General features: G+C 42.0%; 1 protein-coding gene across 1 annotated transcript in view; it reads left to right on the forward strand.

Moving 5' to 3' along the window:
• LOC126195054 (probable ATP-dependent RNA helicase DDX27) overlaps window positions 1-14,551 on the forward strand; it is a 91,703-nt gene that overhangs the window by 18,723 nt on the left and 58,429 nt on the right. The gene's annotated exons all lie outside the window — the stretch shown is intronic.

Raw genomic sequence — 14,551 nt, forward strand, 5'->3', positions numbered from 1 at the left:
TAATGACTTTCCTGGAGACTAGAAATCTACTCTGTAGGAATCAGCATGGGTTTCGAAAAAGACGGTCGTGTGAAACCCAGCTCGCGCTATTCGTCCACGAGACTCAGAGGGCCTTAGACATGGGTTCACAGGTAGATGCCGTGTTTCTTGACTTCCGCAAGGCATTCGATACAGTTCCCCACAGTCTTTTAATGAACAAAGTAAGAGCATATGGAGTATCAGACCAATTGTGTGATTGGATTGAGGAGTTCCTAGATAACAGAATGCAGCATGTCATTCTCAAATGAGAGAAGTCTTCCGAAGTAAGAGTGATTTCAGGTGTGCCACAGGGGAGTGTCATGGGACCGTTGCTGTTCACAATATACATAAATGACCTGGTGGATGACATCGGAAGTTCACTGAGGCTTTTTGCAGATGATGCTGTGGTTTATCGAGAGGTTGTAACAATGGAAACTTGTACTGAAATGCAGGAGGATCTGCAGCGAATTGACGCATGGTGCAGGGAATGGCAATTGAATCTCAATGTAGACAAGTGTAATGTGCTGCGAATACATAGAAAGATAGATCCCTTATCATTTAGCTACAAAATAGCAGGTCAGCAACTGGAAGCAGTTAATTCCATAAATTATCTGGGAGTACGCATTAGGAGTGATTTAAAATGGAATGATCATATAAAGTTGATCGTCGGTAAAGCAGATGCCAGACTGAGATTCATTGGAAGAATCCTAAGGAAATGCAATCCGAAAACAAAGGAAGTAGGTCACAGTACACTTGTTCGCCCACTGCTTGAATACTGCTCATCAGTGTAGGATCCGTACCAGATAGGGTTGATAGAAGAGATAGAGAAGATCCAACAGAGATCAGCGCGCTTCGTTACAGGATCATTTAGTAATCACGAAAGCATTACGGAGATGATAGATAAACTCCAATGGAAGACTCTGCAGGAGAGACGCTCAGTAGCTCGGTACGGGCTTTTGTTAAAGTTTCGAGAACATACCTACACTGAAGAGTCCAGCAGTATATTGCTCCCTCCTACGTATATCTCGCGAAGAGAGCATGAGGATAAAATCAGAGAGATTAGAGCCCACACAGAAGCATACAGGCAATCCTTCTTTCCATGAACAATACGAGACTGGAATAGAAGGGAGAACCGATAGAGGTACTCAGGGGACCCTCCGCCACACACCGTCAGGTGGCTTGTGGAGTATGGATGTAGATGTAGATGTAGATCCTCAAGAGTGGATGTGTGGCCTTGTTCTGTTACAGTTAAGAGTGATTTTGGATCAAATTAATTCTGCTATGTTGTTACCAGGTATCATGCCTAAAGAAAGACTTTGGTCTGTGGGAATTAAGCATGTAACACTCTCTCTTTTACGCAACACTACTAGACAAGTTGTGTGACATCATTTTACAAGAAGCTATCTTAGCATGATAATGTTACTAATGGTTAATGTTGGCAATCAGACTCAAAATTTTGGTCGCTTTCCCCAAAACATACCATAATAAATGTGCAAAACAATGTGGGTTGCAAGTCTTTTGTTAGATTACACAAGTCTGCAATTATTTGTTGTAGAAAGGTAAAATTATGTTTGCCAGTCCCTATCAGGTAAGCATCTTAATGAGGAAAGCAATTGGAATAATTGAACCCTAAATGTCAATTGCTGATTAACAATCTATATGAACTGTTGCCCCCCCCCCCCCCTCATGAACCATGGACCTTGCTGTTGGTGGGGAGGCTTGCGTGCTTCAGCGATACAGATGGCCGTACTGTAGGTGCAACCACAACGGAGGGGTATCTGTTGAGAGGCCAGACAAACGTGTGGTTCCTGAAGAGTGGCAGCAGCCTTTTCAGTAGTTGCAGGGGCAACAGTCTGGATGATTGACTGATCTGACCTTGTAACACTAACCAAAACGGCATCGCTGTGCTGGTACTGCGAACGGCTGAAAGCAGGGGGAAACTAGAGCCGTAATTTTTTCCGAGGGCATGCAGCTTTACTGTATGGTTAAATGATGATAGCGTCCTCTTGGGTAAAATATTCCGGAGGTAAAATAGTCCCCCATTCGGACCTCCGGGCGGGGACTACTCAAGAGGACGTCATTATCAGTGAACAAAGTAAGAGCATATGGAGTATCAGACCAATTGTGTGATTGGATTGAGGAGTTCCTAGATAACAGAATGCAGCATGTCATTCTCAAATGAGAGAAGTCTTCCGAAGTAAGAGTGATTTCAGGTGTGCCACAGGGGAGTGTCATGGGACCGTTGCTGTTCACAATATACATAAATGACCTGGTGGATGACATCGGAAGTTCACTGAGGCTTTTTGCAGATGATGCTGTGGTTTATCGAGAGGTTGTAACAATGGAAAATTGTACTGAAATGCAGGAGGATCTGCAGCGAATTGACGCATGGTGCAGGGAATGGCAATTGAATCTCAATGTAGACAAGTGTAATGTGCTGCGAATACATAGAAAGATAGATCCCTTATCATTTAGCTACAAAATAGCAGGTCAGCAACTGGAAGCAGTTAATTCCATAAATTATCTGGGAGTACGCATTAGGAGTGATTTAAAATGGAATGATCATATAAAGTTGATCGTCGGTAAAGCAGATGCCAGACTGAGATTCATTGGAAGAATCCTAAGGAAATGCAATCCGAAAACAAAGGAAGTAGGTCACACTACACTTGTTCGCCCACTGCTTGAATACTGCTCATCAGTGTAGGATCCGTACCAGATAGGGTTGATAGAAGAGATAGAGAAGATCCAACGGAGATCAGCGCGCTTCGTTACAGGATCATTTAGTAATCGCGAAAGCATTACGGAGATGATAGATAAACTCCAGTGGAAGACTCTGCAGGAGAGACGCTCAGTAGCTCGGTACGGGCTTTTGTTAAAGTTTCGAGAACATACCTACACTGAAGAGTCCAGCAGTATATTGCTCCCTCCTACGTATATCTCGCGAAGAGAGCATGAGAATAAAATCAGAGAGATTAGAGCCCACACAGAAGCATACAGGCAATCCTTCTTTCCATGAACAATACGAGACTGGAATAGAAGGGAGAACCGATAGAGGTACTCAGGGGACCCTCCGCCACACACCGTCAGGTGGCTTGTGGAGTATGGATGTAGATGTAGATGTAGATCCTCAAGAGTGGATGTGTGGCCTTGTTCTGTTACAGTTAAGAGTGATTTTGGATCAAATTAATTCTGCTATGTTGTTACCAGGTATCATGCCTAAAGAAAGACTTTGGTCTGTGGGAATTAAGCATGTAACACTCTCTCTTTTACGCAACACTACTAGACAAGTTGTGTGACATCATTTTACAAGAAGCTGTCTTAGCATGATAATGTTACTAATGGTTAATGTTGGCAATCAGACTCAAAATTTTGGTCGCTTTCCCCAAAACATACCATAATCAATGTGCAAAACAATGTGGGTTGCAAGTCTTTTGTTAGATTACACAAGTCTGCAATTATTTGTTGTAGAAAGGTAAAATTATGTTTGCCAGTCCCTATCAGGTAAGCATCTTAATGGGGAAAGCAATTGGAATAATTGAACCCTAAATGTCAATTGCTGATTAACAATGTATATGAACTGTTGCCCCCCCCCCCCCCCCTCATGAACCATGGACCTTGCTGTTGGTGGGGAGGCTTGCGTGCTTCAGCGATACAGATGGCCGTACTGTAGATGCAACCACAACGGAGGGGTATCTGTTGAGAGGCCAGACAAACGTGTGGTTCCTGAAGAGTGGCAGCAGCCTTTTCAGTAGTTGCAGGGGCAACAGTCTGGATGATTGACTGATCTGACCTTGTAACACTAACCAAAACGGCATCGCTGTGCTGGTACTGCGAACGGCTGAAAGCAGGGGGAAACTAGAGCCGTAATTTTTTCCGAGGGCATGCAGCTTTACTGTATGGTTAAATGATGATAGCGTCCTCTTGGGTAAAATATTCCGGAGGTAAAATAGTCCCCCATTCGGACCTCCGGGCGGGGACTACTCAAGAGGACGTCATTATCAGTGAACAAAGTAAGAGCATATGGAGTATCAGACCAATTGTGTGATTGGATTGAGGAGTTCCTAGATAACAGAATGCAGCATGTCATTCTCAAATGAGAGAAGTCTTCCGAAGTAAGAGTGATTTCAGGTGTGCCACAGGGGAGTGTCATGGGACCGTTGCTGTTCACAATATACATAAATGACCTGGTGGATGACATCGGAAGTTCACTGAGGCTTTTTGCAGATGATGCTGTGGTTTATCGAGAGGTTGTAACAATGGAAACTTGTACTGAAATGCAGGAGGATCTGCAGCGAATTGACGCATGGTGCAGGGAATGGCAATTGAATCTCAATGTAGACAAGTGTAATGTGCTGCGAATACATAGAAAGATAGATCCCTTATCATTTAGCTACAAAATAGCAGGTCAGCAACTGGAAGCAGTTAATTCCATAAATTATCTGGGAGTACGCATTAGGAGTGATTTAAAATGGAATGATCATATAAAGTTGATCGTCGGTAAAGCAGATGCCAGACTGAGATTCATTGGAAGAATCCTAAGGAAATGCAATCCGAAAACAAAGGAAGTAGGTCACAGTACACTTGTTCGCCCACTGCTTGAATACTGCTCATCGGTGTAGGATCCGTACCAGATAGGGTTGATAGAAGAGATAGAGAAGATCCAACGGAGATCAGCGCGCTTCGTTACAGGATCATTTAGTAATCACGAAAGCATTACGGAGATGATAGATAAACTCCAGTGGAAGACTCTGCAGGAGAGACGCTCAGTAGCTCGGTACGGGCTTTTGTTGAAGTTTCGAGAACATACCTACACTGAAGAGTCCAGCAGTATATTGCTCCCTCCTACGTATATCTCGCGAAGAGACCATAAGGATAAAATCAGAGAGATTAGAGCCCACACAGAAGCATACAGGCAATCCTTCTTTCCATGAACAATACGAGACTGGAATAGAAGGGAGAACCGATAGAGGTACTCAGGGTACCCTCCGCCACACACCGTCAGGTGGCTTGTGGAGTATGGATGTAGATGTAGATGTAGATCCTCAAGAGTGGATGTGTGGCCTTGTTCTGTTACAGTTAAGAGTGATTTTGGATCAAATTAATTCTGCTATGTTGTTACCAGGTATCATGCCTAAAGAAAGACTTTGGTCTGTGGGAATTAAGCATGTAACACTCTCTCTTTTACGCAACACTACTAGACAAGTTGTGTGACATCATTTTACAAGAAGCTATCTTAGCATGATAATGTTACTAATGGTTAATGTTGGCAATCAGACTCAAAATTTTGGTCGCTTTCCCCAAAACATACCATAATCAATGTGCAAAACAATGTGGGTTGCAAGTCTTTTGTTAGATTACACAAGTCTGCAATTATTTGTTGTAGAAAGGTAACATTATGTTTGCCAGTCCCTATCAGGTAAGCATCTTAATGAGGAAAGCAATTGGAATAATTGAACCCTAAATGTCAATTGCTGATTAACAATCTATATGAACTGTTGCCCCCCCCCCCCCCTCATGAACCATGGACCTTGCTGTTGGTGGGGAGGCTTGCGTGCTTCAGCGATACAGATGGCCGTACTGTAGGTGCAACCACAACGGAGGGGTATCTGTTGAGAGGCCAGACAAACGTGTGGTTCCTGAAGAGTGGCAGCAGCCTTTTCAGTAGTTGCAGGGGCAACAGTCTGGATGATTGACTGATCTGACCTTGTAACACTAACCAAAACGGCATCGCTGTGCTGGTACTGCGAACGGCTGAAAGCAGGGGGAAACTAGAGCCGTAATTTTTTCTGAGGGCATGCAGCTTTACTGTATGGTTAAATGATGATAGCGTCCTCTTGGGTAAAATATTCCGGAGGTAAAATAGTCCCCCATTCGGACCTCAGGGCGGGGACTACTCAAGAGGACGTCATTATCAGTGAACAAAGTAAGAGCATATGGAGTATCAGACCAATTGTGTGATTGGATTGAGGAGTTCCTAGATAACAGAATGCGGCATGTCATTCTCAAATGAGAGAAGTCTTCCGAAGTAAGAGTGATTTCAGGTGTGCCACAGGGGAGTGTCATGGGACCGTTGCTGTTCACAATATACATAAATGACCTGGTGGATGACATCGGAAGTTCACTGAGGCTTTTTGCAGATGATGCTGTGGTTTATCGAGAGGTTGTAACAATGGAAACTTGTACTGAAATGCAGGAGGATCTGCAGCGAATTGATGCATGGTGCAGGGAATGGCAATTGAATCTCAATGTAGACAAGTGTAATGTGCTGCGAATACATAGAAAGATAGATCCCTTATCATTTAGCTACAAAATAGCAGGTCAGCAACTGGAAGCAGTTAATTCCATAAATTATCTGGGAGTACGCATTAGGAGTGATTTAAAATGGAATGATCATATAAAGTTGATCGTCGGTAAAGCAGATGCCAGACTGAGATTCATTGGAAGAATCCTAAGGAAATGCAATCCGAAAACAAAGGAAGTAGGTCACAGTACACTTGTTCGCCCACTGCTTGAATACTGCTCATCGGTGTAGGATCCGTACCAGATAGGGTTGATAGAAGAGATAGAGAAGATCCAACGGAGATCAGCGCGCTTCGTTACAGGATCATTTAGTAATCGCGAAAGCATTACGGAGATGATAGATAAACTCCAGTGGAAGACTCTGCAGGAGAGACGCTCAGTAGCTCGGTACGGGCTTTTGTTAAAGTTTCGAGAACATACCTACACTGAAGAGTCCAGCAGTATATTGCTCCCTCCTACGTATATCTCGTGAAGAGACCATGAGGATAAAATCAGAGAGATTAGAGCCCACACAGAAGCATACAGGCAATCCTTCTTTCCATGAACAATACGAGACTGGAATAGAAGGGAGAACCGATAGAGGTACTCAGGGTACCCTCCGCCACACACTGTCAGGTGGCTTGTGGAGTATGGATGTAGATGTAGATGTAGATCCTCAAGAGTGGATGTGTGGCCTTGTTCTGTTACAGTTAAGAGTGATTTTGGATCAAATTAATTCTGCTATGTTGTTACCAGGTATCATGCCTAAAGAAAGACTTTGGTCTGTGGGAATTAAGCATGTAACACTCTCTCTTTTACGCAACACTACTAGACAAGTTGTGTGACACCATTTTACAAGAAGCTATCTTAGCATGATAATGTTACTAATGGTTAATGTTGGCAATCAGACCCAAAATTAGGTCGCTTTCCCCAAAACATACCATAATCAATGTGCAAAACGATGTGGGTTGCAAGTCTTTTGTTAGTTTACACAAGTCTGCAATTATTTGTTGTAGAAAGGTAAAATTATGTTTGCCAGTCCCTATCAGGTAAGCATCTTAATGAGGAAAGCAATTGGAATAATTGAACCCTAAATGTCAATTGCTGATTAACAATCTATATGAACTGTTGCCCCCCCCCCCCCCCCTCATGAACCATGGACCTTGCTGTTGGTGGGGAGGCTTGCGTGCTTCAGCGATACAGATGGCCGTACTGTAGGTGCAACCACAACGGAGGGGTATCTGTTGAGAGGCCAGACAAACGTGTGGTTCCTGAAGAGGGGCAGCAGCCTTTTTCAGTAGTTGCAGGGGCAACAGTCTGGATGATTGACTGATCTGACCTTGTAACACTAACCAAAACGGCATCGCTGTGCTGGTACTGCGAACGGCTGAAAGCAGGGGGAAACTAGAGCCGTAATTTTTTCCGAGGGCATGCAGCTTTACTGTATGGTTAAATGATGATAGCGTCCTCTTGGGTAAAATATTCCGGAGGTAAAATAGTCCCCCATTCGGACCTCCGGGCGGGGACTACTCAAGAGGACGTCATTATCAGGAGAAAGAAAACTCGTGTTCTATGGATCGGAGCGTAGAATGTCAGATCCCTTAATCGGGCAGGTAGGTTAGAAAATTTAAAAAGGGAAATGGATAAGTTAAAGTTAGATATAGTGGGAATTAGTGAAGTTCGGTGGCAGGAGGAACAAGGCTTTTGGTCAGGTGAATACAGGGTTATAAATACAAAATCAAATAGGGGTAATGCAGGAATAGGTTTAATAATGAATAAAAAAAATAGGAGTGCGGGTAAGCTACTACAAACAGCATAGTGAACGCATTATTGTGGCCAAGATAGACACAAAGCCCACGCCTACTACAGTAGTAAAAGTTTTTATAGCAACCAGCTCTGCAGATGATGATGAAATTGATGAAATGTATGATGAGATAAAAGAAATTATTCGGGTAGTGAAGGGAAACGAAAATTTAATAGTCATGGGTGATTGGAATTCGAGAGTAGGAAAAGGGAGAGAAGGAATCATAATAGGTGAATATGGATTGGGCTAAGAAATGAAAGAGGAAGCAGTCTGGTAGAATTTTGCACAGAGCATAACTTAATCATAGCTAACACTTGGTTCAAGAATCATAAAAGAAGGTTGTATACATGGAAGAATCCTGGAGATACTAGAAGGTATTAGATAGATTATATAATGGTAAGACAGAGATTTAGGAACCAGGTTTTAAATTGTAAGACATTTCCAGCGGCAGATGTGGACTCAGACCACAATCTATTGGTTATGAACTGCAGATTGAAACTGAAGAAACTGCAAAAAGGTGGGAATTTAAGGAGATGGGACCTGGATAAACTGACTAAACCAGAGGTTGTACAGAGTTTCAGGGAGAGAATAAGGGAACAATTGACAGGAATAGGGGAAAGAAATACAGTAGAAGAAGAATGGGTAGCTTTGAGGGATGAAGTAGTGAAGGCAGCAGAGGAATAAGTAGGTAAAAAGACGAGGGCTAGTAGAAATCCTTGGGTAACAGAAGAAATATTGAATTTAATTGATGAAAGGAGAAAATATAAAAATACAGTAAATGAAGCAGGCAAAAAGGAATACAAACGTCTCAAAAATGAGATCGACAGGAAGTGCAAAATGGCTAAGCAGGGATGGCTAGAGGACAAATGTAAGGATGTAGAGGCTTATCTCTCTGCGGGCAAGATAAATACTACCTGTAGGAAAATTAAAGAGGCCTTTGGAGAAAAGAGAACCACTTGTATGAATATCAAGAGCTCAGATGGAAAACCAGTTCTAAGCAAAGAAGGGAAAGCAGAAAGGTGGAAGGAGTATATAGAGGGTCTATACAAGGGCGATGTACTTGAGGACAAAATTATGGAAATGGAAGAGGATGTAGATGAAAATGAAATGGGAGATACGATACTGCGTGAAGAGTTTGACAGAGCACTGAAAGACCAGAGTCGAAACAAGGCCCCGGGAGTAGACAACATTCCCTTAGAACTACTTACGGCCTGGGAGAGCCAGTCCTGACAAAACTCTACCATCTGGTGAGCAAGATGTATGAGACAGGCAAAATACCCTCAAACTTCAAGAAGAATGTAGTGTCGGCAGACTTGCCAACACTACGTACACTAATTGAAAGAGGCGGCCAAGATGCACGCGCTAACTCACGAAGGATGGCGTGAGGTCTGAAACAGGATACGTAATGAATGCTATAAAGAAAAGTACGTAGCTGCTAAAATACTTAACACAGTCACTGTTAGAGAAAGTGGCACTGGACGGGGTGGAATTAACTACATGAATGTCCATGGGCGAAGGTCCACGAGCCTGATTGTCCTTGGTTCGATTCCGGCACGAAGCAAAGGGCCTGGAATGGTTGTGATTGTCTGATCTGAGCTTTTTCCGGCAAACACTTTGAACATGTCCTTTCTTATGACAGTAAAAGCAAATAGCTTGGCGTGACTGGCAATTGTCACGCGAATGTCTAGTTGCACACCGCGGGCATGATTTTAGAACTGCATTGGCATGCTTACGCGGCACACGTGTTTGAGAGCTAGGCTGCAGCTGCGCGGACGTGCGCGAGGGCTGTTTAGCGTTCTGTGCAGCGCGCCCGGCGGGCCGGTTAATGTGACACACAGCTGGCGAAGTGTCAAATGATTCCTGTGCAAAGTCAAGGGTGTCTTGCCTATCCAATATGTCTATCACTTGTTGAAGGGAGGGATTAACTAGTTTCAAAATCTGTTCCCGTATGCGAACATCAGAAACGTTCTGTGCAATTGCATCACGTACCATTGTATCTGAATAAGGGAGGCCACATTCACACTCAAAAGCACAATCCCTAGTAAGTCCTTGCAATGTTGCAACCCACTCCCTATTAGTCTGACCGGCTGTACGTTTTGTACGAAAGAACGTATACCGTTTTGCAACGACATTAACTGTTTCTTTGAAATAGGCAACTAAAGCAGACAAAATTTCGTCGTAGGACAGAGTTGCTACGTCGCGTCGGGGAAATAATTTCACTATCACACGGTACGTTTGCACCCCTACACATGATAATAAGTGAGGCTGCCGCTCGTTACCTTGAATTCTGTAGGCGGCGAGATGAAATCCAAATTGACGTGACCACTCCGTCCAGGTTTCGTTGGCTGGGTCATACGGTCGAAATGGGGGTGCAACTGCATGTTGTGGCTGTGGTAGTGGTGAAGCGGCGGCTGCCGCATCGGTTTGCAGTGCATGTTGACCCTGGACGAGCTGTCCAAGGGCATCCAATAACGCCTGCGTCTGCTGATTCTGCAAGCGATAAAATTCGGACAGTACATCTGGAGAAGCCATGACACAAGTAAATATAAGCAAGTAGAAAGAACAAGACCCTTTTTTAAGCCTCGTCGCCAAAAATGTAGTGTCGGCAGACTTGCCAACACTACGTACACTAATTGAAAGAGGCGGCCAAGATGCACGCGCTAACTCACGAAGGATGGCGTGAGGTCTGAAACAGGATACGTAATGAATGCTATAAAGAAAAGTACATAGCTGCTAAAATACTTAACTTTATTCCATCATTTGTATACAGCATTCTTGATGATACAAGTGAGACTCCATCTTGAAATGGTTAATGGCGCCTTGCTAGGTCGTAGCCATGGACTTAGCTGAAGGCTATTCTAACTGTCTCTCGGCAAATGAGAGAAAGGCTTCATCAGTGTAGTCCCTAGCAAAGTCGTCGTACAACTGGGGCGAGTGCTAGTCCGTCTCTTGAGACCTGCCGTGTGGTGGCGCTCGGTCTGCGATCACTAACAGTGGCGACACGCGGGTCCGACATGTACTAATGGACCGCGGCCGATTTAAGCTACCACCTAGCAAGTGTGGTGTCTGGCGGTGACACCACAAAGAATATAATAATTCCAATCCCAAAGAAAGCAGGTTGTAACGTGCTCGTGGGGCACACAATACTCTTTAAAGCCTGTGCTATGGTAATTGAGCGGGGTTCACCTTATGAGAAAGGATTTTCTTACAGATATCGACCGCGTGTACCTGAATGGTGGCAAATCAGACTTACACCCACTCTGTAATAACAATGATCCGTCAAGCAAGACCGAAATGCAATTACACGTCATGATGGACCAAAAGCAACACTGAAGATGCTACCAATTTAATAATAATACGGTCGCCAGCCTAATTAGGCATTAACTGAGTTTCTTCCCTGTATAAGTTGGTAGATATTCATGTAAAACAAGAAGTAGTAACACTGCATAATATAGTAGAATTTTAGAACCAAAAAATCTATTGAACTGATAGTTTCATATTCTGTACTGATATGGAAAAACCATGAATACATAACACTACACTAGAATGTATACTACAAAACTTTATACTGTCTATTAATCTGATTAAAATCGGGCATAGGTTACCCTAGCAATAGCACTTTCGTGACACACACAAAATGTCAATTTTGATAAAGATAAAATACTGATAAATTTTGACTTTTATATTGACTTTAACTTTTGCTGGTCAAACCAATTTAGAACACTTCAGAATTCAAATGAATAAAAGGGGGGGGGGGGTTCCTGAAACTGTTATGATCACTGAATTAAAAAAATTGATTACTGAATTTATTATGCATGCATTCAAGATTTCCAGTATATAAGTTACTACTCTTTTCATCTTATTTACTGCTCATTTAAATACCTTTATATCTGTCTCGAAATAATTAAACTTCATTACTATATCAATATTAAAGTTATCTTTCAACTTCGTTAAACCTTCATTATTCATTTACTGGTTCATTAACAAAACTGTTCTTTAAGCACCATTCTAACATAGCTAGGTCTGCAAGTAATTATTATTAACACAAAATTTAATTTTTCATTTCGGGACACTCGGATTGCACAACATTTGGAAAGGACCCTGTCTAGGTTACTTGTGAGGATAATTAAATGATGGGAAAGTTCTGGTAAAATTTAGGTTATTATTGAACAGTTCACTCTATGGTCCATACGAATACAGTACTAAAAGTTTCAACCTGCTTGTATCGATGCGGCGGTTGGCGGGCGGCGAGATGGCGAGGCACAGAGCACACATACAATCACAGCTATGGCTCTTGACGTATCGGCACTTTAATTCTTCTTAGCGTCGCAATACTTTTCCATTTAGTGCCTATGGAATTTTGCCATGCTGTGTGGACGTTGGAACGGCATACCCGAGGCTCAGTGAAACTACGTCTTCCAGGAGAGCCTCCTCGCTCCAGAAGGTGTTACTCAGACCAATGCCAAAATCCAACTACTACTGCTGCTGAACCCATTGCGCCGTGCAGTCCCCTTGCGCATTTTCCCGCGCTCGCCTGCCATCCACCTTTTACCGCTCCCTTACAGACAGGGTATTCACCTGAGGTTTTGCATTCTACATATCCTAACACATTGCCTACTTATGGACCAGACGCACAGTTACAATTTTAAACATCTTACAACAGTTCCAAAATTTGTTACATTTCAATTCTATCACAATATTACTTGACATTTGACATAAACATTAATCTTCACATTGAAACTTGTTTACAGTTTTCTTAACACAATGGCATGAAACAAAAAAGAAATGAAATCAGAACATCAACTACACAAGTTTAACGAAAAATCAGACGGAAAGAAAATTACTTATATGTACAATAGTACAGCGTCGTCGTTGTTACACATGCCCCCGTTTCCAGTAAATTTCACTAAGTGCAAATTTGATGGGAACACTAAACTTTATATTTATACAGGGGTTCTGAATCTTTGCGTGAATGTGCCATCATAAAATTTTATATCACAAAACTTCCTTTCACTCACATCATATAGGTCTATACTTTTTAATATATCGAGAACATTTACCTGTCATTTACTTAAGTGCCTTTGGCACAGTCCAACATTCTATCACAACATGATTTAAATAGAAAATTACTTATCATTATTAAATTTCTCAGAGAAATAAAATCAAAATTTGGAACACAAACACTTAACTACAAAGCAGATACAAATACCTATATATACTATAAAACAATTTCTTGCTGCTTGCGTTGAATGGCAGTCCATTTTCTTATTTACTAATAAACACAATATACTATTTAGAAAAATCAGTACATATATTTCCTGCCTATTATTCAGATTTGGGCAGTCCGTTTCGCATCATTTTATCACATCACCTGTACCACACTTACAATTCTCCTTTGATTATTTATCTGCCCTCTTTGGTGTTTGGCATTCATTTATATCATGACTCACGTACTGCCCACTTTGATTTTTGGCAGTCCCATCTTATATTTGGCTTGCAGCATCTGCTTTTTCTTTTCAGCCCTTTTTTTCCATACACCTTTACATTTATAGTACATTTGGTAATCTGAAACTTACATAAGTACATTAGCACACTGACAATGGTATACATACATTTACAAATACTTGTTACATTTAGAATAAAATAATTTCATCATTAGATACAGCATATTTACTGCAGATTGCTTTCTGAGTGTACTTAGGTCACTCACTCCTAGGAATATACAGTTTCAGGTCCACAACGTTTCTTACACATAAAGGTCTCTTGGATTTTGGGTATATCAGGTAGTAAGCATTATCGTGTGGAATGTTCTGTATTATATACGGTCCATTATAAATATATTTAAATTTGGAAATTTCATGGTTCAGTTCACTAGATTTTTCGTGGGTTTTTAAAAGAACATAATCCCCAATTTTAAATTTTGAAACTTTCAGGTTTTTATCATGCCTTTAAGACCTAGATTCAGCTTTTTGCTTTGCCCTTTTTCTGACTAATTCTTTCATTTGACTCAACCCCCAGCTTGTACAAGGTGGAAACTCTAGTTTTTCCTCAATTAAACTTTTACTTCTGCTGCCTAACAAAATTTCTTCCGGTGGGAACCCAGTAGTTTCATGAAGTAAGGTGTTCATGACATTCTCAATGTCCAATATAAATCTGCCTCAGGCTCTAAATCATGCCCCTTCCTGTTTTTTCCACAACGCACCTTGGTCGACTGTGACATTGTCCCAAGATACGTTCCTGACCCGTGAACCATTTATGTCTGGTGGCTTTCTCGGTTTCTGGAGTTCAAAGTCTTTGCTTACTTGAACTCTTTGCAAAATAGACACTGAGTCGTCAGGTGGCTCTTTCTTTCTGTGTTCAGTCTCAACATCTGGGTTTTGTTTTGAAACTTCGTCATCAGTAGGTACAATATCGCAATTAGCTGTATTCCCATTATTTTCACTAGTACCA

Source organism: Schistocerca nitens, chromosome 7, assembly GCF_023898315.1.
Source record: "Schistocerca nitens isolate TAMUIC-IGC-003100 chromosome 7, iqSchNite1.1, whole genome shotgun sequence".
Classification (NCBI taxonomy): Eukaryota; Metazoa; Arthropoda; class Insecta; order Orthoptera; family Acrididae; genus Schistocerca; species Schistocerca nitens.